The sequence below is a fragment of the Schistocerca piceifrons genome, chromosome 3 (genome assembly GCF_021461385.2).
Source record: "Schistocerca piceifrons isolate TAMUIC-IGC-003096 chromosome 3, iqSchPice1.1, whole genome shotgun sequence".
Taxonomy (NCBI): domain Eukaryota; kingdom Metazoa; phylum Arthropoda; class Insecta; order Orthoptera; family Acrididae; genus Schistocerca; species Schistocerca piceifrons.
In genome coordinates, this window is record NC_060140.1 from 266,730,524 (window position 1) to 266,754,388 (window position 23,865).

Consider the following 23,865-nt stretch of genomic DNA (forward strand, 5'->3'; position numbering starts at 1 on the left):
GCTTCGTGCACGACATGGAGTGCTATTTATCTGGCTGCTTAAAGAAATTTGCGTACTTGTAATTAAATTATTAAAGTAATTAAACTAATAATTTTTCTAAATGGTTAGGAAGGGCTTGGGCTGGTGGCGACCCTGAATTTCTGAATTTTTATCATTATTTGTGTGAGAGAAGCAGCTAGAAATGAGAGATCATGTATATGGCTCGATGAGCAACGTCGTAAACAATCCTCATAGCCATCTTGCGCGTGATGGAGAGGTGTGTCAGGTGACACATCATGGAAGCGAGATAAAGGCTGATGAGTGACACTCGCTGCAGCATATCCATCGATCGTTGGAGCTTTAGTCGTACAAACGTGCGAACTCTGAGCAACAACCGTCGGTAGTTGTCTGAAGCCTTTCCTGCGGTCTTCTTACGAAAGGTGATGCCCAAACATCGGAGAGTTTGCACCACAGGTAAAGGTCCTTCCATTCCTGGTTCTAGTCCACGCCCCACATGCATGAATCGTGATTTTCGGAAGTTGACCTCGCTGCCAGCTGCCATCCCATACGTCTGTAGACAATCCAGTGCTGAGCGAGTCTCCCCCTCATTCCGGACGAGCAACACAACGACATCTGCGTGTGCTCTACATTTCAATGACAGATGCTCCAGGGAGAACCCAGTACGTCGACGGCAGTGGCCAGCGAGGTACGGTTCGAAGGCGGTTGCATGTAGAAGGATCGACAAGGGGCAACCCTGTCTGACACGTCTTCAGATCTTAAAAAACTCTGCTCTCCCCCCGTTGATCACTATCGCTTATCTGCCGCAGTGCAACAGCCGCAACACTGCAGTGCTCAGCAATGGCGAGACACCCACCCTGTTCATCACCGCCGCGAGGTACACATGATCCACCCGATCAAAGGCATGATCGAAATCTATAGCAACCAATCCCCCCCGGAGGCGGCGTGCTGCCGCGAGGGTGACAACGTCACGATAGTCTCCCAAGGCTGTGTGGATATTACTGATGCCGACAAGACACGTTAGATCGGCATGTAGACTACTGGCCATTAAAATTGCTACACTACGGAGATGACGTGCTACAGACGCGAAATTTAACGCACAGGAAGAAGATGCTGTGATATGTAAATGATTAGCTTTTCAGAGCATTCACACAAGGTTGGCGCCGGTGGCGACACCTACAACGTGCTGACATGAGGAAAGTTTCCAACCGATTTCTCATATACAAACAGCAGTTGACCGGCGTTGCCTGATGAAACGTTGTTGTGATGCCTCGTGTAAGGAGGAGAAATGCGTACCATCGCGTTTCCGACTTTGATCAAGGTCGGATTGTAACCTATCGCGATTGCGGTTTATCGTATAGCGACATTTCTGCTCGCGTTGGTCGAGATCCAATGACTGTTAGCAGAATATGGAATCGGTGGATTCCGGGGGGTAATACGGAACGCCGTGCTGGATCCCAACGGCCTTGTATCACTAGCAGTCGAGATGACAGACATCTTATCTGCATGGCTGTAACGGATCGTGTAGCCACGTCTCGATCCCTGAGTCAACAGATGGGGACGTTTGCAAGACAACAACCATCTGCACGAACAGTTCGACGACGTTTGCAGCAGCATGGACTATCAGCTCGGAGACCATGGCTGCGGTTACCCTTGACGCTGCATCACAGACAGGAGCGCCTGCGATGATGTACTCAACGACGAACCTGGGTGCACGAATGGCAAAACGTCATTTTTTCGGATGAATCCTGGTTCTGTTTACAGCATCATGACGGTCGCATCCGTGTTTGGCGTCATCGCGGTGAACGCACATTGGAAGCGTGTATTCGTCATCGCCATACTGGCGTATCACCCGGCGTGATGGTACGGGGTGCCATTGGTTACATGTCTCTGTCACCTCTTGTTCGCATTGACGGCACTTTGAACAGTGGACGTTACATTTCAGATGTGTTACGACCCGTGGCTCTACCCTTCATTCGATCTCTGCGAAACCCTACATTTTAGCAGTGTAATGCACGACCGCGTGTTGCAGGTCCTGTACGGGCCTTTCTGGATACAGAAAATGTTCGACTGCTGCCCTATGCCAGCACATACTCCAGATCTCTCACCAATTGAAAACGTCAGGCCAACGGTGGCCGAGCAACTGACTCGTCACAATACGCCAGTCGCTACTCTTGATGAACTGTGGTATCGTGTTGAAGTTGCACGGGCAGCTGTACCTGTACACGCCATCCAAACTCTGTTTGACTGAATGCCCAGGGGTATCAAGGCCGTTATTAAGGTCAGAGGTTGTTGTTCTGGGTACTGATTCTCAGGAATTATGCACCCAAATTGCGTGAAAATGTCAGTTCTAGTAGAATACATTTGTAAAATGAATACCCGTTTATCATCTGTATTTCTTCTTGGTGTAGCAATTGTAATGGCCAGTAGTGTAGTCGATCCGCCAACGACGTTTTGCTATGACTGCGCAGTATGCGCATAAAGATCTTGTCACTATTAAGGAAGGTTAAGGGCGATGATCACGTGGTCGTTTGCCGCGACGTGGCTTGAGTTGCGGGATCACAAGCCCTTCTGTGAATTCCAAGAGAACAGGGACTTCTTGCTGCAAGAACTCATTAAACATGATAACCACATCGGTGTCATGATGGTCACAAAAGCACGGTGAATCACTGACTGCCTGGGGACTTATTGGAGGCACCTCGTGTAATCGCTTCCTCCAGCTCCTCGCACGTAATTTCAGCTAACATTCCGGTTCTCCGTTCGCACGCGTCGCATCTGTGGAATGGTCCAGGACGGTCCCCAACTCCCTCTGGGCCTCCCCGTCACTCGCACAGAATCTGCTAAAATGATCCGTGAAACCCTGTGTTATGTCCCTTTGTCTTTAAAATCAACGTCCATAGCCGTTGAATTCTTCTTCTACTTTCCTGTATCACATAATGGATCGAGGAAAATTCGTTGGAAATTTGGAAATTTTTGGTAAGGGGGGACCAAACTGCTGAGGTCATTGGTCCCTAAGCTTACGCACTACTTAATCTAAGGTAAACTAACATACGATTAGGACAACACACTCACCCATGCCTGAGGGAGGACTCGAACCTCCGACGGGGGCAGCCTCGCGGACCGTGACAAGGCGCCTTAGACAACGCGGCTATCCCGCTCGGCGAAATTATGTTGCGTAGGCAGTACGGCGACCTCGCGCGTATCATCGTACTCGCCATCCTTAGCGTCGCAAGTTGTATCGGCTTCGCCTTGACTCGGTGGACGGCTGTCTGGAGTTCTGGCGTAGGTGGCTGGTCGAACAGTCCCAGGAGGACCGTAAAGTAAAAGTCAGAGGTCGTGCACTGCCCTCGAGAAACCTCCTTCGCATATCCTATTAACGTCCTCCGTAAAGCTGGCTTCGCGCATTCCATCCACCACTCTAGGACAGAACCATAAGAGTTTATTCGAGGGAGGCAGCCATACCACGCGTCCTCCACAATACATCCGCATTCTGCATCACGCACGTGGGAGTCGTTCATCTTCCAATTACCCCTCCGTCTCCATAGTTGCTGTCTAGCAAGGGTAGCCGTACAAGTACATGACTCATGGTCTGTAAACGCGGTCAGCCAGATTGTAAGTAGGTCGTTTAGGATTTTATATTGGTAAAGCCACGTAGCGCTCTATATGAAAATCACAGACTGTGCTGTGTGCCGTCTGTGGCTGGGCATTGTTGAAATAGTCGCTATTGTAGTGTTGGGCAGTTGGATGTGAACAGCGCGTAGCGTTGCGCAATTGGAGGTGAGCCGCCAGCAGTGGTGGACGTGGGGAGAGAGATGCTGAAGTTTTGAGAGCGGATGATCTGGACGTGTGGGCATCACAGAGAGTAAATTTGTAATACTAGATATCATGAACTGATACATATATTATGACTTTTGAACACTATTAAATACATTGTTTGTTCTCTATCAAAATCTTTCATTTGCTAAGTATGCCTATCAGTATTTAGTGTCTTCAGTAGTTAGAATCTTTTATTTAGCTGGCAGTATTGGCGCTCGCTGTATTGCAGTAGTTCGAGTAACGAAGATTTTTGTGAGGTAAGTGATTCACGAAAGGTATAGGTTATTGTTAGTAAGGGCCATTCTTTTGTAGGAATTTTTGAAAGTCAGATAGCGTTGCGCTAAAAATATAGTGTGTCAGTTTAGTGTTGATCAGAATAAGTAAAGAGAGTAATGTCTGAGTACGCTCAGTTTTACTCAGCTGTTTGAAAATCAGATAACGTAAAGGGTTTATCAGCACATTAATTCATAAATTTTTCTAAGGGGATGTTTCAAGATTTCTGCGTCCACCGTCGATATCGCTAACTCCCTTGAAACATAGATCTGATCCAAACGGATGGCGGAGTGGTTCTTGAAAAATGTATATCCCGGTTCGTTTCGATACTTCAGATCCCATGTATGGACTAATTTCATCTCGTTGACCAGCTCCAGAAGATCTTGGCTAGGAGAATAGTTGTTAGGTTATTGGTCCTTCTTGACGAGCACACAATTAAAATCTCCGTCGAGTATGTAAGCATCTTATCGTCCCTGGAACAACGGCGTAACTTCACGGACGTAAAAATCTGCGCGTTCCGTTCTCTTATCAGAGCAATACTCCACTTCGTCTGCACGTGTCCCTTCCTTGAGCAGTATCGCAGTGCCAACGTCTGTCTCGTCACACGGGGAACATTAAATATCATAACCGCAAGTCCAAGGGGGAAGCAAACGAACTTCCTGTAACAGCGCTATGTCTATGTCTGCAACCCTTAACATGTCACTGAGTGAGCATCTTGATTTTTACAGGAGTCCCTACCCTATCCGATAAACTTTTTGCATGGCTGTCAACGTAGATAGTGCACCTTACGGTCGCTAATACTTCCGTATGTAGGCTGATTTCTTTCTACCGCGTACACTCTTCCGGTCTTACGCCCTCCACTGGGGTAGGTCTTGTGGCCAGTCCTTCAGAGTTCCATCGTTTTCGCGCGTTGCAGGTGCCATAGCCTCCCCAGTATCCTGTTGCCGTCGATCGGACGCCTCCGTGTCTCTGGAGCATCGTCATGGGGAGGTCGTGTCGCCATCCCGCTGGTCACCCCTGCATCCACGCTAGTCAGTTCTTATGTATCCATAATCGTCTCCTCTGCACCCGCAAATACCTCAACATTGCCTGCTGGATCTGGCTGCCGAGCGGTTCTAGGCGCTACAGTCTGGAACCGTGCGACCGCTACGGTCGCAGGTTCGAATCCTGCCTCGGGCATGGATATGTGTGATGTCCTTAGGTCAGCTAGGTTTAATTAGTTCCAAGTTCTAGGGGACTGATGACCTCAGATGTTAAGTCCAATAGTGCTCAGAGCCATTTGAGCCATGTTTTTGGATCTGGTTGGTCGTTCTCCATCGTGAGGCGGTGCCTCTTCCGGCGCTTTGTTGATCGCTGTTTCCGTTGCCGAGCATGGGAATCAGAGGTCATCATGTTATTTCAATGTTCGTAGCGAACTAAGGAATCGTGTGCCGTCGAATTATCAACGTCCTTAAGTGCCGTATCCGAAGGGTCTGCAAGCGGTACCGGAGAAGGGTGTCCTGTGACTACTGTATGTGGTCCAGTGTGACATCATCCTTCCATGGTTCGCCACGATCTGCCTCTCTCTGTACGTTCCGGTACGTTTCTATCCCGCGTCCTACGTCAGGGCGTAATGCCGTGACTTAGGTTATTGGGAACATCGCTGGATGCGGTGTGAGCGGTGGACCCCATGGCAATTGTAACAACCTTCTTTGATTACACTCAGAACGTACGTATAGTACGTTCCCACACCCAGAGCATGTTCGTGGTTGTCCGTCATACATTACACTCGCCCTACTACCGGCGATGTACAGGTATTGTGGAGCATTTTTCGTATTTCGATCCGTATTTGTCTGACGCCATTGAGGACAGGTACGTTTTTAAACTCGCCCACGGAATAGAACCGTTTCATAAGGACGCAAAGCGTCAGTCAGAAGTTCTACTGGAACTTCGAATGGAAGCTCAAAGACGCGGATCGTTCATAGTCCCATGTCGGCGTGTTCAACTATAACCACTCCAGCAATCCCGTCCGAACGACAGAAACGAAGTCCTTGTCAGCGTTAATAACAGTTCGTCACTTGCCGCTTCATTAATGAGCTTGATGTAGATAATGCTGCTGATTATGCATAAGTGTATTCCCACTATAACGTCAGGTTCGATTTTAACATCGTCCTTCGGTCGAACATATTCGTTAAGAAAACTAAATTTCAGTGTCGACTTGCCCAACGAGAAGGCCATGATTCGTTCTATGTACTACCGCGGCACACCGCTGTGTACCTTGGCGTAAACACCTCTAGCGCAGACGTGCTTCAAGGACGTAAACACCGTCCGGGTCGCTGCGCCTCTGAATGCTGACTGAGTGACCTACCCAAGCACGATTCACGACTCGTCCTCATAGCTTCTTTTTTCCTTCCGTCAGAACCAGTTGGAAGGTAGGCGACGAAATAATGGCGCTGCATTATTCTTTACCACTTTAGTGTTGTTACGGAGCCTGTTAGGGTACGTAAGGCGTGTGAGCAGTGTCAAATGCTGAGTGAGCACTGAAGGACACAGAGACACTAACGTATTCGGAACTCGTACGACAGCGTTACCAGCAGCTGACGGAGCTCGAAAGGCGACTCAATGTAGGTTTCCATTTGGCCGGCTAGTCGAATCGTGCAATATCCAAATTTGTGGGACGTTCAAATGTTACAGTGGTCCAATGTCAGACTGCACGGGAACCAAGAACATCGCAACCCTTTCACATCTACACCTTCCATCCGAGAACAAGTAATGGACTCCCAGCAACAATGTGGCATCCGGCATTCTGCACCGTTGCTTACGAGTTTAGAAGCAGCCAGACTAGGGAACTGCTGTCCATGCGTCGATTACCATTACCACTAGGCCCCTTAGGAACATGGCTGCCAAGGAGGGGAAGGAATCCAGTGCGCACGCCGTGTGCATATCGGGAGGAGTCATTCCGGATGTGGAAAAGTTGCTACCGGATGACATTAAGAGTACAGGGTGCAGCCGACTACAGGTGGTGGCTCATGTCGGTACCAATGACGTGTGTCGCTTTGGGTAGGACGACATTCTCTCTGGTTTCGGGCGGCTGGCGGAAATGGTAAAGACTGCCAGTCTTGCTTGCGAGATTAAGGCGGAGCTCACCATCTGCAACATCGTTGACAGATTCGACTGTGGTCCTTTGGTGCAGAGCCAAGTGCAGGGTCTGAATAAGAGGCTCAGGCGGTTCTGTGACCGTGTTGGCTGCAGATTCCTTGAATAGTGCCATCGGGTGGTGGGTTTCCGGGTGCCGCTTAATAGATCAGGAGTTCACTGCACACAGGAAGCGGCTACACGGGTAGCGGGGGCTGTTTGGAAGGGACTGGGCGGTTTTTTAGGTTAGAGGGACTCAGGAAACCACAGAAAGGGCGTCCGTCTAAAAGGGGGCAGGTAAAACACAGTAAGGTAGTTATAGAAACGATCGCTATTGTAGTTGTAAATTTTCGTAGCTGTGTTGGGAAAGAACCAGAGTTCCAAGTCCTAATAGAAAGCACTGAAGCTCAAATAGTAATAGGTAAGGAAAGCTGGCTAAAGCCGGAAATAAGTTCAGCCGAAATTTTTTCGAACAACGTAACAGTGTTCTGAAAGGATAGATTAAACACAGTTGGTGGTTGTGTATTTATTGCTGTCAGAAGTAATTTACCTTGTAGTGGAATTGAAGTAGATAGTTCCTGCGAAATAGTATAAGTAGAGGTTATACTTGATAATAGGACTAAACTATTAATTGGATCGTTTTACCGACCCCTCCTCCTCACCCCCTCCCCCGACTCAGAAGATATAGTTGTTGAACAGTTCAAAGAAAACCTGAGTCTCATTTCAAATAGGTTCCCCACTGATACAATTATAGTCGGTGGTGTCTTCAATCTACCCTCGATATGCTGGAAAAAGTATGCGTTTAAAGCCAGAGGCAGGCATAAAACGTCATCCGAAATTGTACTCAATGCTTTCTCTGAAAATTATTTTGAACAATTACTTCATGAGCCCACTCGAAGCGTCAATGGTTGCGAAAGCATATTTGACCTCTTAGCAACAAATAATCCAGGACTAATAGGGAGTATCATGACGGTTACAGGGATTAGCGACCACAAGACAATTGCTTCTAGGTTGAATACCGTAACACCGACAACCATCAAAGAGAAACGTAGAGTAGATCTATTTAAAAAAGCTGAAAAAATGCTCTTAACGCCTTTTTAACAGACCGTCTCCACTCCTTCCGATGTGATCACGTAACCGTAGGAAAGATGTGGAATGCTTTCAGAGAGGTAGTATCGACGGCAATTAAGAGATATATACCACAAAAATTAATAAGTGATGGTACTGATCCCCCATGGTACACAAAACGGGTCAGATCGCTGTTACAGAAGCAGCGAAAAAAGAATGTCAAATTTTAAAAAAAGCCAAAATCCCGAACATCGGCAAAGTTTTGCAGAAGTTCGAAATATAGCGCATACTTCAATGCGAGATGCTTTTGATAATTTCCAAAACGAAACTCTGTCTCGTAATCTGGCAGAAAACGCAAAGAGATTCTGGTCATACATAAAGCACATCAGTGGCAAGGCGCAATCACTACCTTAACTGCCCGCATCTCGTGGTCGTGCGGTAGCGTTCTCGCTTCCCACGCCCGGGTTCCCGGGTTCGATTCCCGGCGGGGTCAGGGATTTTCTCTGCCTCGTGATGGCTGGGTGTTGTGTGCTGTCCTTAGGTTAGTTAGGTTTAAGTAGTTCTAAGTTCTAGGGGACTGATGACCATAGCTGTTAAGTCCCATAGTGCTCAGAGCCACTACCTTAACTGCGCGATAACAACGGTGAAGTCACTGATGACAGTGCCACTAAAGCAGAGTTATTAAACACGGGTTTTCGAAACTTCTTCACCAAAGAAGACGAAGTAAATATTCCTAAATTCTAATAAATAACAACTGCCAAGACGAGAAACATAGGAGTAGATACCCTCGGTGTACCAAATCAGCGCCGGCCGGTGTGGCCGTGCGGTTCTAGGCGCTTCAGTCTGGAACCGCGTGACCGCTACGGTCGCAGGTTCGAATCCTGCCTCGGGCATTGATGTGTGTGATATCCTTAGGTTAGTTCGGTTTAAGTAGTTCTAAGTTCTAGGGGACTGATGACCACAGATGTTAAGTCCCGTAGTGCTCAGAGCCATTTGAACCAAATCAGCTTAAATCACTTAATAAAGGCAAGGCCTCCGGTCTAGATTGTGTACCAGTCAGGTTCCTTTCAGAGTATGCTGATGCAATAGCTCTATTTCGCAGTTATATACAACCGCCCGCTCACAGAAGGTTTCGTACCTACAGACTGGAAAACTGCTCAAGTCACACCAATGCCCAAAAAGGGAAGTAGTAGTAATCCGCTGAATTACAGGCTTATATACTATGGTCGATTTGCAGTATGGTTTTGGAACACATACTGTGTTCGAATATTAAGAATTACCCCGAGCAAAATGATTTATTGATACATAGTCAGCAAGGATTCAGAAAACATCGTTCTCGTGAAACACAACTAGCTCTTTATATTCGTGAAGTAATGAGTGCTATCGACAGGGGATGTCAAATTGATTCCATATTTCCAGAAGGCTTTAGACACCGTTTCTCACAAGCGTCTTCTAACCAAATTACGTTCCTATGGAATATCGCCTCAGTTGTGCGACTGGATTTGTGATTTCCTGTCAGAAAGGTCACAGCTCGTAGTAGTAGACGGAAAGTCATCGATTAAAACAAAAGTAATATACGGCGTTCCCCAAAGAACTATTATATGCCCTCTATTGTTCCTGATCTGTGTTAACGACATAGGAAAAAATCTGAGTAGGCCTATTAGGTTGTTTGCAGTTGATGCTGTCATTTACCATCTTGTAAAGCCATCAGATGACCAAAACGAATTGCAAAATGATTTAGATTAGATATCTGTATGGTGCGAAAAGGGGCAGTTGGCCCTGAATAAAGAAAAGTGTGAAGTTATTGATATGAGTACTAAAAGAAATCCGCTATATTTCGATTACGCGATAAGTCACATAAATCTTAAGGCCGTAAATTCAACTAAATACTTAGGGATTACAATCACAAATAACCTAAATTGGAACGATAACATAGATAATGTTGTGGGTAGACCAAACCAAAGACTGCGATTCATCGGCAGAACACTTAGAAGGTGCAACAGGTCTACTAAAGAGACTGCTTACACCACGCTTGTCCGCCCTATTCTGGTGTATTGCTGTGCGATGTGGGATCCGCATCAGGTGGGACTGACGGATGACATCGAAAAAGTTCAAAGAAGGGTGGCTCGGTTTGCATTATCGCGAAATAGGGGAGATAGTGACACAGACGTGATACGTTAATTGAAGTGACAACCATGAAAACAAAGGCGTTTTTCGTTGCGGCGGGATCTTCTCATGAAATTTCGATCACCAGTTTTCTCCTCCGATTGCGAAAACATTCTCTTGGCATCCACCTACGTAGGGAGAAATTATCATCACAATAAAATATGACAAATCAGGGCTCGCACAGAAAAATTTAAGTGCTCGTTTTTCCCGCGCGTCGTTCGAGAGTGGAACGGTAGAGAGACTGCTTGAAGGCGCTTCATTGAACCCTCTGCCAGGCACGTCATTGTGAATAGCACAGTAATAACGTAGCTGTAGACGTAGAACAGAAACTACTGCGGTAGGACTAGTGCGTTAACTAGTGGCCATGGACTGCTGATGAATGACGTCGCATTGTGTTCAGCGATGAATCGCGGTTCCGCACTACCCCAGATGATCATCGTCGGCGGATAGGGTGCCGATCTGAGGAAAGATCCCAGTCTTCCAACGTTCCGGAGAGGCACATACGTATTACTACAGGCGTCACGGTTTGGTGAGTCGTCGGGAACGACTTCAGGTGCCTGCTAGTAGTGATTGAGAGAACTCTTCCGCCACAAGGGTACGCTACGGACATCCTGCGTCCTCATGAGTTACCTCTCATGCGACCGTATCGTGGTACCTATTTTCCACGGGACAGTGCTCGTTCACACCTGGCACATATCTCTACCAACCGTCTGGGTGGTGTTGTGTTATCCCCGTTGCCAGCAAATAAATTGGTTCAAATGGCTTTGAGCACTATGGGACTTAACATCTGTGGTCATCAGTCCCCTAGAACTTAGAACTACTTAAACCTAAGTAACCTAAGGACATCACACACATCCATGCCCGAGGCAAGTTTCGAACCTGCGACCGTAGCGGTCACGCGGTTCCAGACTGAAGCGCCTAGAACCGCACGGCCACCCCGGCCGGCGTTGCCAGCAAGATCCCCATATCTGTCCCTGATAGAACATGTGTGGAATCACCTAGTATATCAACTCCTTCCCAGTGGCAGTATCCAGGATACCAAGATCCATGTACATCAGTTGGGGCCACCTTGCCTCGGGAGAGGATAAAACGGCTTACGACTGCCTTTCCGACCAAATCAGGGCAGGAACCCTGGCAAGTCAGACTGTGCCATATGTGGGGGCTCATACTGTCAACTTCTTTGTTAATTTGACTCAATTTAGTAATCACTGAAATATCCTCACATAGCCTCTCAACCAGTGAAGTTTCGTTTCATTCCCTCCTCCCTTATGGGTGCTTCACTTCTTTTATCGCGCAGTGTACATTGCCTCCAACGTCAAGGGTCCCGTACCTATGGTACGGAACAGGTTTTGTCGGCGAGTGCCTTGCAGATATGGAATGTCATACGTCACAGTTATGTAGACCATTTAACGTGGCTCTTTCAGATGGGAGGTAAGGTGTTTCCCCCTATGGTTGCTTTGGATACCGGTAGTGGTCGGGCCTGCAATCAACTCGATTAGGCACTGACGCCTTCAGCAAGCAGTTACTAAAGCCATTACCGAATGCGTTTTCACCTCCATTTGACTTTATGTTGTGCGTTGCTAGCTGTTTTCCTGTTTTGAAATGAATCAAGGGGGGATTTGTAGGTCCATGTCACAGTTCGGGTACGACTCAACACCCCACGGAGGATTTGAGATCGCTATCACTGTGTGACAGTTTTGCTTTCGCAGGAGCAGAAATCACAGGCTGCCAGCTTGCACCCTACAACGCCGCATCTCCCCGCTGCGGTGAAAGTTATTGTTCGTTTACGCTCACGGCCGACTGCCACGTTAAAGTGTCCACATTAATAGTCAGCTCCCATTCAAAAGAATCAATTTCGCACATACGACTCATAGTTATGTTAATTTGCATTTGGTACCTGGAAGGAACTTGGATGAAAGCTTTAGGAGATAAACAGAAGAGATTTTGCTTGACATAAAAGTTTTCTGAGTATGATATAATATAAAGAAACCCATACTGGAGAAGCCAACGTTTCGGCCACGCTTACAGTGGCCTTCTTCTGGGTATACAGTAGATCCAGAAGGAGGCCACTGTAAACGTGGCCGAAACGTTGGCTTCTCCAATAAACATTTTTTTTTTCGTTAACGTAATGGCGCGGTACGATACTCTGCAAACTTTTGTGTCAGCTGATTCTATGCAGTTGTATTAGGATTTTGCTTGTTTACGAATAACAGTACTGCTCCGATGTCGCTATTATTTTTCATATGGAAAGAAAGAATAGCCGGCGCTGAGTTTCTGTTTTAGTAAATTATGATGTGGCGGCAATGTATAATGGCTTCCTAGTACACCAACGTGAAATAGTCACGAAAAACTTTGAATTTGAATCTATGAAAAGGCAAATTAATAGCATATGTTGAAAAATTTTTATAGACGAAATTCTGCAGTTTTAATTTTTTAGTGATGATGATGATGAGGTCCCATACTCAGAGGAGAGTAGGGGACGATGCGGGAGACCCGCACCGCATACTAGGCGAGGTCCTAGTGGAGGTGGTTTGCCATGGCTTTCTCCGACGGTAATGGGGATGAATGATGATGATGAAGATGAAGACGACAACAACAACAACACCTAGTCATCTCGAGGCAGGGAAAATCCCTTACCGCGCCGGGGACCGAACCAGTGACCCCGTGCGCGGGAAGCGAGAACGCTACCGCAAGACCACGAGCTGCGGTCCGATTTTTTAGTGTCGTCTTTTTAATCTTTGTGCCTCCTTAGCGGAAGTAAAATATTAATCGCACACAAATCACCCCACGTCAGCTGTAGTAATGGTATAGTTTCTTATAGTGGTAACTTTGAAATAAGGGTAATAGCTTGGAGATCTATTTAGATAGGATAAATGGCTCAGAATGATACATAAAAATCTGATCTACAGGTGAAAATTTCACGAGACTTGTATTCATTGTATACACTGAGTGCCAGCACACAACCACATTCACTTAGCACTTAAAGCATACTTATGTGGCCACGCCCTACTATAATATAATAACTTTTTATTACAGTGTGTATCAATACTTTTCAACACATTAAGCGCCTCTTACTAGTATGATATCCATAGTTAGACCTTTCTGAATTGACTTCTATTCCATTTTTGTATTTCTATTTTTGCATCTGTGGAAGCAATAATTATTGATCATTATAAACGCGAAAAATAACATACATTCTCAGTTTGATGTTGGCAGCACGTGCAGCAGGGGCACGCCTGTAGCTGTGTAAGTTTGTCTGATACACAGTAATTTAGTTTAGTTCCTGTTTCACACTCATTTCCGCAAGGAAGTGTATTACACCTGTGTATTTTATTTGATGACCGGTGTTTACTAACTTAACTAAGTTTTTATGCCTTAACTTTAGTGCATATCTTTGTGAGGCGACCACCACGAGAAGAGCCAAGTCCATTTAAATCTCGTATTAGTACACAGCGCATAGTTTAAATTGGTGCTTTAGAGATAGCATATTTATTTCCTGCTGTAGCTTTGTGCAAGCAGATTTTCTAGCAAGAAGTAACCGTTGATACACTCTTTTCCAGCAGAGATATTTATGTTGTAAGAGCTAGAGGATCTTGCTATCTTAGACTGTAGTGAGAACGCTGCACAGCAGATCTTTGTTTGTTTATCCTCGTTTATATTTTACGTATATTCCAACGCCAGTAGCGCCACAGTTGGATAATATTCTGTTTTGCGAGGCTCTTTTTGTATTTCCTCAGTTAGTTCTCAAGGCTTTATTTGTATTTTTGAGATCTTATTCAGTTTTTCTTTGCACAGCACGATATTGCTAGGGACTGTGCTTGTGAGCGCAGACAAGGAGAATCGGCTTCTGTTCGTAAACAGCTTAAGGCTGGGTTGGCCATGGTCGACAGGATTCTGGCTGCTGCTCAAAGCTGTGGCAACATCAGGGCACTGCACACGAGTCCTTCGACACCCTTTGTGCTATTGGAACCCCCTGATGATCAGGTTAACATCGCATATTTCTATACACAGCATCTGACACTTAGTCTTTCACTCGAGAGGGAGTAGAAGACGGTGGTGGGTTCCCTTGTCGCTGGGTAAAAGCAGAAAGAGAGTGGGGGTCTCATGGCTGGCTCTTTAAGCCTTAGCAACAGTTTTAAGGTGTCACAGAGTGTTTAAAATACTTATGAGCCAACACGAGACATCTCTCCTGTGGGGCCAGCGGCCGATTTTCCTGCGCAGTCCGTACAAATGCAGAGAGCGGGTTAGTTGAGTAATGGAGCCCCTCAGTGAAACAGCATGCATGGCAGTAAATAATACCAGTGTACACTCTTTACGTTTGCGGGGTGGGGAGGGGGGAGAGGGGGGTGCCTCGTCTGTGACGTGGGGGTTGCCCTGCCGATGGCTATCGAGAGCACTGGTGCAAATGACTGCAAATAGTGGCACATGTAGGCACGAATCACGCCTGCCGCTTGGGTTCTAAGTCCATCCTCGGCTCCTTTCGGGGGATGAGCGATTTGTTGAAGGTAACTAGCATCACACGTCGGGTGCAGGATGACAATCTGTAGCACCAGGCTCAGGTTCGCGCTCACCTTGACTTCAGCTCGCTTCCAAAGAAGGTTACCCCCGGTTCGGTATACCACTACCGTTTTGTCGAACTTCGTTCGAAGTTCATTAATACGGCCTTCATTTATGCAGATGGCTCTAAGACCAATGATGGGGTCGGGTGCTCTTTTATTGTCGGGGCACAAAGTTTCAAATACCGGCTCCATGGCCATTATTCGGTCTTCACAGCTGAGGTCTTTGCTCTCTACCAGGCTGTTCTTTACATCTGCCGCCACCGACATTCTGCTTATGTCATCTGCTCCGATTCCCTGAGCGCCATCCAGAGCCTCAGTGATCCGTATCCGGTTCACCCTTTCGTGCACCGGATCCAACGCTCTCTTCAGCAGCTGGTGGACGACGGTTTCCGGTTAGCTTTATGTGGGTTCCTGGCCATGTCGGTATCCCTGGGAAAGAAACTGCAGTTGCCGCGGCCAAGGCTGCGGTCCTCCAGCCTCGGACAGCTTCTTGTTGTGTCCCTTCATCAAATTGTAGCAGGGTCATTTGTCGGCGCATTTTATCGCTGTGGCATGCCGATTGGGCTGCACTTACGGACAACAAGCTTCGGGCCTTGAAACCTCTTCCCGCGGCTTGCACGTCCTCCTCACGCCCCTCTCGGCGGGAGGAGGTAGTTTTGGCCCGGTTACGAATTGGACACTGCCGGTTCAGCCATCGCCATCTGCTGACGGGTGCGCCGGCGCCGTTCTGCTCACGTGGGCAATTGCTGACGGTCCGCCACATTTTAACGTCCTGTCCGGATTTTACTACACTGCGTCTTGATCTTGCCCTGCCATGTACTCTGGATGCCATTTTAGCGGATGACCCAGGAGCAGCTGCTCGCGTTCTTCGTTTTATCAACTTGACCAACCTGTCTAAGGACATTTGATTATGCTGTTTTTTTAATCCTATGCCTGTCGATCTTTTATCGTGTTTTCCCTTTCAGTTGCTATTTTAAACTTGTGCCTCGCGGTGCATTCCTAACTTAGTCTGGGCGCTAATGACCGTTGAAGTTGTGCGCCCTAAAACCACAAAAAAAAACCTAGGATATATCAGTCATAGTCCTCTGATTTGGAGCAGAGTTGAAAGTGTGAACCAGGGACTCAGACGACTCTCTGACTGTATCTGACGCGAATTTATCAATCTTTGCACCCGTATGGTGAATTGTAGGGTACCCCTTAATAGTTCCTTCGTGCATTACGCGCGGGAAGCGGCTACTAGAGTGGCAGACTGCGTGTGGCGTGCACATGGTGGTTAACATGACATCAGTAAACTGCAGTAGTTTTCAAGGACAAATCTGAGATTTCGTATCGTTTATTTAGATTATAATGTCCATCGAAATGATAGGTTAGTCGCTAGTAGTGGCGGCATGGTTCAAATTGCTCTGAGAACTATGGGACTTAATATCTGAGGTCATCAGTCCCCTAGACTTAGAACTACTTAAACCTAACTAACCTAAGGACATCACACACATCCATGCCCGAGGCAGGATTCGAACCTGCGACCGTAGCGGTCGCGCGGTTCCAGTTCGTAGCGCCTAGAACCGCTCGGCCACCCCGGCCGGCTAAACTTACTAGTTGATCGAGATTTGTGAAATATTTTGCTTTGCAAGGTCACAAAAATCATTTCCAGGAATGTACTTTACCTTTAGTCTACCAGGCCGTACCATAAAGTATAAACGGAAAATATTATCTAATATTCGTATTTCGCAAAGCAAAAATACGGATTTTTACATCACTGCCAAGACACTAGGATCGTTATTGTCATTGCCTGCTTCGATACTGTACCATGGACAATACACGTACTGTATTCTGCTGTTCTGTGATGTGCAGTACACTATGCTCAGTCCAGACAAATTCCCACTGTGTGGACCAAGTCTACCATTACAATATTCTACCCGTATCCGTATTATCAGTGAGAAATACAATTAGTTTATTTTACGTTAATAATTTCGACATACTGTAAGAACTTATTAATGCATTCGGTTTGATTTTTGTGTAAAAGAAGACTAACAACTTTTTCACGTTACAAGTCAGTTCCATACATTAAAATGCATAATTTCGTAATACACCTCTCTGGGCGAGCAGTAGCGGAGACAATATGACAGTATAGAGACAGAGTCGCAGACAAATTTCCATTGGGAGCGCATCATTATAACTGTAGCCAGCACGGGAACTATACAATGCAGTACCAGTGTGAGATTTTTGTATTGGAAGAGGGACGCGCTTTATTTTAAGCCATATAATGCTAAACTATTGGTAATACAATTTCTCGCTGTTTGGTAGACGTAATTACAGTTGAAATGTTTATATGAACACATGGTTTGTGGACAATGACATTGCCAACAATTACAGTTTCAACGATAACGGAAGTGCTGTTAATGCATGACAACCAAACTGATGAGCAAGAGTACCATTCAGGAGAACCGCCTTGTGTAGAGTTCTGTATATACAGGGAAAGTATGACCTTTTCCCGACGCTTGCGTCGTCTGCAGTATGCAACAGTTTGAAGTTGGGTCATGTTACGCTTTCGGCCATATTGGTCCCTTCCGTTAAAAGTATGTCTTCGGAGCGTTATGGATTTTCAGAAGTTTCCTCTAAAATGATACCACTCAGTGCTGTGCTTTCGGCTACACTTTTCGAAGCAGGCCGCGGTGCTTACGTCAGAGCACGTGACACTGCAGGTCTTAACGAGTGCCAGCAGCAGTCTCCGGCGGGGAGCGAGTGAGTTTAATAACTCTTGACTGTGCGTTAAATGCAAGCAACCTCTCGGCAGCACGCAACAAACTTACGACCTTCAGCCTTTTTTTCAATTGCATGTTGATTTACCGCGGGCCCTGCACGGAGCAAAGCGACTACTGTGACGTCACAAGTTCGTCTGGGGCCCGTATTTCTCGTGAGCCCCAGGCGAGTTGATGGCTGCTCACGGATGGCCGTAGCCCATGCGGCAACTTTGGAAAAGCTTGCTTTGTAAGACTCCTGCTGAAGGGAGAGACACACAAGGTATTTTTTATGTGTTACAGTAAGTCATCTTACGATTTAAGAGTCGTTGACAAGTAAATTATCTAAAACAGAATCGCAGAGTTTTAACTTGAGCAAATTTGTGATAAAAGTCGCTGCTTAGTGATGTGACGCTAATTGTTTCATTTTGTTTAGTGTTTAATACTGAATTCTTGAATTCTAGTGAATGTTTTTCTCATTTGCTTCCTATCGTGTAGTACGTCGTTATAGCGAATATATAAAAGATATGGAAATGTATGTGGAATATTAGTGTCATTCCCCTTAACGCTTGACAGTTAACAGTAGCTAACAGCTGTTTCTATGGTAGACTACACAATTTCAAAAGCAAATACTAGGTAAAACCAAGTTTATTATAAATTTTTGCACAAAGTTGAAAGCCTAAATATAGTGAGCTGTACTTTTGTATCAATTACACTGTATTGCATATAGCCATGAGTGTGCTGTTTGCCGTCAGGCAAACGTTGCTTCATGTTTGGGTAATACATCTGCATGAAGAATATCGTTCATTGCCCATCCATTACCCCTAAGATATTTCCGTTTTGCACAATACTCTACTTCACTAAAAATTCATTGGCAAACTCAGCATTACTATATACATAGTGTTGTGACTTGGCGAGACAGCCAAGCCACTATGAGGTAGCCGAAAGGCACGCGTTTAAGCTCACGCAGGCTGGCGTGAGGTCTGAAACAGTTAAAGGAGTTGAGTCTAGTAAAAAAAGTACGTAGCTTCTGGAATACTTAACTTTAATTCATAATTGGTGAACATCGGTCTGACGGTACATGCATCACAAGATAAATAGCAAATGATAATGGCACCTTGCTAGGTCGTAGCAAATGACGTAGCTGAAAGCTATGCTAACTATCGTCTCGGCAAATGAGAACGTAATTTATCAGTGAACCATCGCTAGCAAAGTCGGCTATACAACTGGGGCGAGTGCTAGGAAGTCTCTCTAGACCTGCCGTGTGGCGGCGCCCGGTCTGCAATCACAGATAGTGGCGACACGCGTGTCCGACGTATACTACCGGACCGCGGCCGATATAAAGGCTACCACCTAGCAAGTGTGGTGTCTGGCGGTGACACCACACATAGTATATTATATACTGTGATTATGCCATCGTAATAAACGAGGGCTTTGAAAGCAGTGTAATGAGAAACCTTTCATGAGAAAAACTATTGAATTGATCTCTTAAATAAACCTTGTCGCTGGATGAGCATGGTTTTCCTACTAATAAATGGTTAGTTTTAGCTAATTTACATTTTCTCTTATTTTGGCAACATAACTGCCTCAGAATTCCGGTGTTTGTCGAGCAGCTTTGATTTTTCCTTAGGAAATCGATGTTTTCTGACCTAAGATTCGTTACCTCTTGCTGCTGTTGTACGTCAGGACTCGAGATGACCAAGTTAAAGCTACTTACGATAAAACTAGGTATTTGAACTCGCTGCTGTACCAGGAACTTCAAAGTCTATCGCTGACGCTGTTAATAAATGGCAGCAGTACAAAAATTGGGGTTTATCCTGGTCACAGAGCAGATTTTTCGACACGTTTCGCTTACATTTTTTTGTTGCTGGGGATTCTACAAATTTTGGAAATTTGTGGTAAGGTCGTATGGTACCAAACTGCATAGATCATCGGTGCCTAAGCTTACACACTATTTAATCAGATTTAAACTAACTTACGACACACACACACACTCATGCCCGAGGCAGGACTCAACCCTCCGAAGGGGGAAGCCGCGCTGACCGTGACAAGACGCCTTAGACGGCTCCGCTACCCTGCGTGGAGGGATTTTAGACGCTGAGTTTGAAGTTAGCACTCTGGCTTAGCAAGACATGACGTAGGAATACTCGCTTCTTGTACAGAAACACGGTGAAATACACTGTAGCAATCAGTGTATGAGCAACAGCGCGAAGGGCTTAAATGGACGACGCCAGCATGCTGGTCATTCTTTCCCGATACATGCATAATGACGGTAGAAGTATAAATGTGTTAAGAGAGTAATGATACAACTATGGCGAGACTGTAAGGGTATAATAGTGGTAATGGCGTGAAGGTAGAAAAGTGGTATAAGTGTAGAGGTATAAATGTGGTAAAGGTATAAAAGTGTAAATGTATAAACCTGGTAAAAGAGTGAAGGCACGAGCATGTTAAGAAGTAAAAGTATAAAGGTGGTAAAGACGTAAAGGTATAAACGAGGTAAAGGTGTAAAGATAATATAGAGTACATACACAACCCCATACCCCTGTGCTGCGTATATCACATGGCACAGAGATTGGCATGTGTGCGGGAATACCGTCTTTTGATTCTGAAAGAATGACAAAAAAATTCGCGTAGACTGATGTGTCACAATACACAATGTAACATGCCGCGTCGTAGTATGAATCGATCACAAACCACCGGACGTGATGCATTCTGTTTACTAACAAGGCACTTTCCAGCCATGTCTGATAAGTATTTTCGTATGAAAAATGTTTATACGGGATTAAATAGAGGCCGGTAGTATGTTTCCCATTGTGTCTCTCTATGTGAACGATGAACGAACTTACTGCCTGCCGTGTTCATCTGTGTGACCACCAACAGCACCCTGTTGACGACCTAAACTTCATAAAAGATATCAGCATTTCATAGATCCCAAATTGTGTCAGAATACTTTGAAGAAAACTTGAAGGACAAGCTTGGTCACCCTCCAGGTACACCTGACTTGACTCCCACTGAGCACATTGGAACGCCACCAAGATGTGAGGACTTTCTAACCAGCTCCAAGAAGCCTAAGCCAGTTATGTGTAGCGACTCGACGTTCTTGGATCAGAATGGCTCCCGACACATTCCATGTCTCATTGACCCGGTGCCACAACTCATCTATTGTCAGCCCGAAGTACGGGGCTACACTGTACTAGATGCCTCTCTCTCAACCGCAGATTCAGTACAGATATCAAGTAAGAGAGTCAATCACGCCTTAATGAGAAAGGTGCCAGATTCTGTGGCTGCATCGCCTATATTGCCCCAAATATCAAATGAACTTGTTTCTTATCCGATAACCACTTCCAGGCAGGAAAAGTTTGTTAGATTTTTATTTTGTTACACTGCGATTCGGGGACTAATAACAAGAAATTTTTGGCATAATCACAAGATCTGTTTGTAGTGTGCTTCTGAAAGAAGGGATGGACGGGGAGTGGGGGTTGACAGTGACAGTGAAGGAAACTCAAGTCTCTCTGGACAATGTCGCCAAGGCAGGCATGCTAACCAATCATTACGTTATGCCTGAAAGGAAGGACATGTGCTCACCGCGCATTTTTGGAAGTTACGACAGTAATACTACACTCTAGGAGACAGCCTAAGAACTCTGACAAGATCAACAACTCATCAGAAGATGTAGCTTCCACATACCATAGAAACTAAGCATTACTTAAGAACTGAATGCTTTTTCGCAGTGGTTTGTTTCTTTCAGCACGGGCATTACACAACAGCATATGAAGACACTGAGCCGGCCGGTGTGGCCGAGCGGTTCTAGGCGCTTCAGTCTGGAACCGCGCGACCACTGCGGTCGCAGGTTCGAATCCTGTTTCGGGCACGGATGTGTGTGATGTCCTTAGGTTAGTTAGGTTTAAGTAGTTCTAAGCTCTAGGGGACTGATGGCCTCAAACGTTAAGTTCCATAGTGCTTAGAGCCATTTGAAACATTTGAAGACACTGATAAACAATTCAGTTGATGAGATGAAGAATTCGAGTCGGCTTGCCAGATTTAGGATCACGCCCCAAGACCTATATGGGATATGACAACCGACTAGAGCACTTCGATGCATTGCCTGATGTGACACATCAAAATATGCCTGAAGGTCACTCAAGACTGATTCTGAGCACAGTAAACAAGGAAGAATCATTGCTGGAACACGCCTGGCTCAGCCCACTGGACGCAGCCATTCCATTGTCGCCAGTAGAGTCAGTTTGACCTTCTCCAGGGCAGAGTATGGACATCATGCAACACCTGACCCCTGTTAAAGAACAATCGAAACCTAGGAATGACATGCACTAAGGCGATTACAGGAATATTCTCTCTCTCAAAAGAATAATTAATACTCAAGAGAAATAATAAATACATTGGACCCGCCAGGTTAGCCGAGAGCGCTAATGCGCTGCTTCCTCGACTGGGGTAGGCGCGCCGGCCCGGATCGAACCTGCCCGGCGAATTAACGACGAGGGCCGGTGTGCAGGCCAGCCTGGATGTGGTTTTTAGGCAGTTTTCCACATCCCCCTTGGTGAATACTGGGCTGATCTTCAAGTCCCGCCTCAGTTACATGACTCGCAGACATTTGAAACACGTTAGCAGTATTTCATGGTTTACTCTAGATGCAGACAGCTGGGGTACACTGATTCCGTCCCAGGGGATACGGGGTGGCGGCAGGAAGGGCATCCGGCCACCCCTTCCCATTAACCTTGCCAAATCCGATTGTGACCACGCCGACCCTGCGAAAACTGCAAAAGAAGAAGAAGAAGAAGACTCAATGAATACAATGGGCACATTATTGTTTTCTCTTGAACTTTTGTCTTCGGTAGAAAGAAGTTAGCTGTTTGAGAATGAGTTCCACAAATGGTAACTGTAAACGATGGTCAAACGCTATATCAGTTTAGATGAAGTAAAAATAATTATTAATATAGTTTAATTAAATCCTGCATTTAGCTCACACACAATACTTTTATCTAGTATTGGTAGCAAAAGTTATACTCACGTGTAAATTTTTATAATTAATACAAATGACCTTCTCATGTAAGATTGTAAAATTAATCGACTGGCACATAACTTAACTTCTAGAAAGGTGATGATAGCAACAATACCTTTGCAGCAAGTGTACGCGAATGCAGAAGAAATAAGTTTGTAGTTTAGGGTCCCAATGAGAGAATTTTTTAGCGATCCATCAACTGCGTGGAAAAAGATGAGACAAGGAATTGGCTGGAGCCTCTCTAATACACTACCCCGTCATTCGTTTGATGTGACTCCAACTTCACACGAAAAGGCAAGTGAGAGTGATTGGACGTATATTTCAATCCCACTGCTTGAAAATTAAAATCTACTGCCTTAGCCACTACTCCATCACGCTTAGTATAGCTACTTGAGCTGGCCTGATCACTGTTAATTATTTGTGCTAATGCGGGAAACGAAGAAGAAGAAGGAACTATGAAGAACACAGTCTACAAACATATACCACGAGAAGAGCAGATGAAACTGTAAAGTCTGCCAGAGATTTAGAGTCGAACGTTTTGTAGAGAAACCTCATGGAAATGGCTTCGAGCGAAGATTGGAGGAATTTATCGACTTGCTGCTAGGGCTTTAGCCAGTTTAGTCCGTACAAATGTGCTATCCAGATAATCTGCTAACTTAAATGCGCAGTGCTGAAAGAAAAGCTGTTACTTAAATATTGGAAATCCTTATTCCAAATGCACCGTAAAATCTTTCTGATACCTCCATCGTGTAATTCTGTCAACGAGTCCGTATAAAAATTAGTAGTGATGTAATGCTTTCGGAGGCGTATCCCTTTTTCGTCGATTCATATGCGGACGGAATAGAAGAGGTAGCCGTTAATATGCCTCTTTTTGGTCTGTACAGCGAACTACACACACACACACACACGAACAAACGTCTCCCGCTACGTTTTTCGTCTATATTTGAAGGCTACTGTAGTAGGGATTTTGATAGGGTTTTCACTAATAGACAAACTTATTCACGAGGAAGGTTTGCGTATGTAGCTTATTACCACTACGCCAAACAAGTCGTTCGGGCGCAGGTACTTCGTTAGTGCTACCTGTGCGATGCACGCCGCTTCGCTGGTATACGTATAA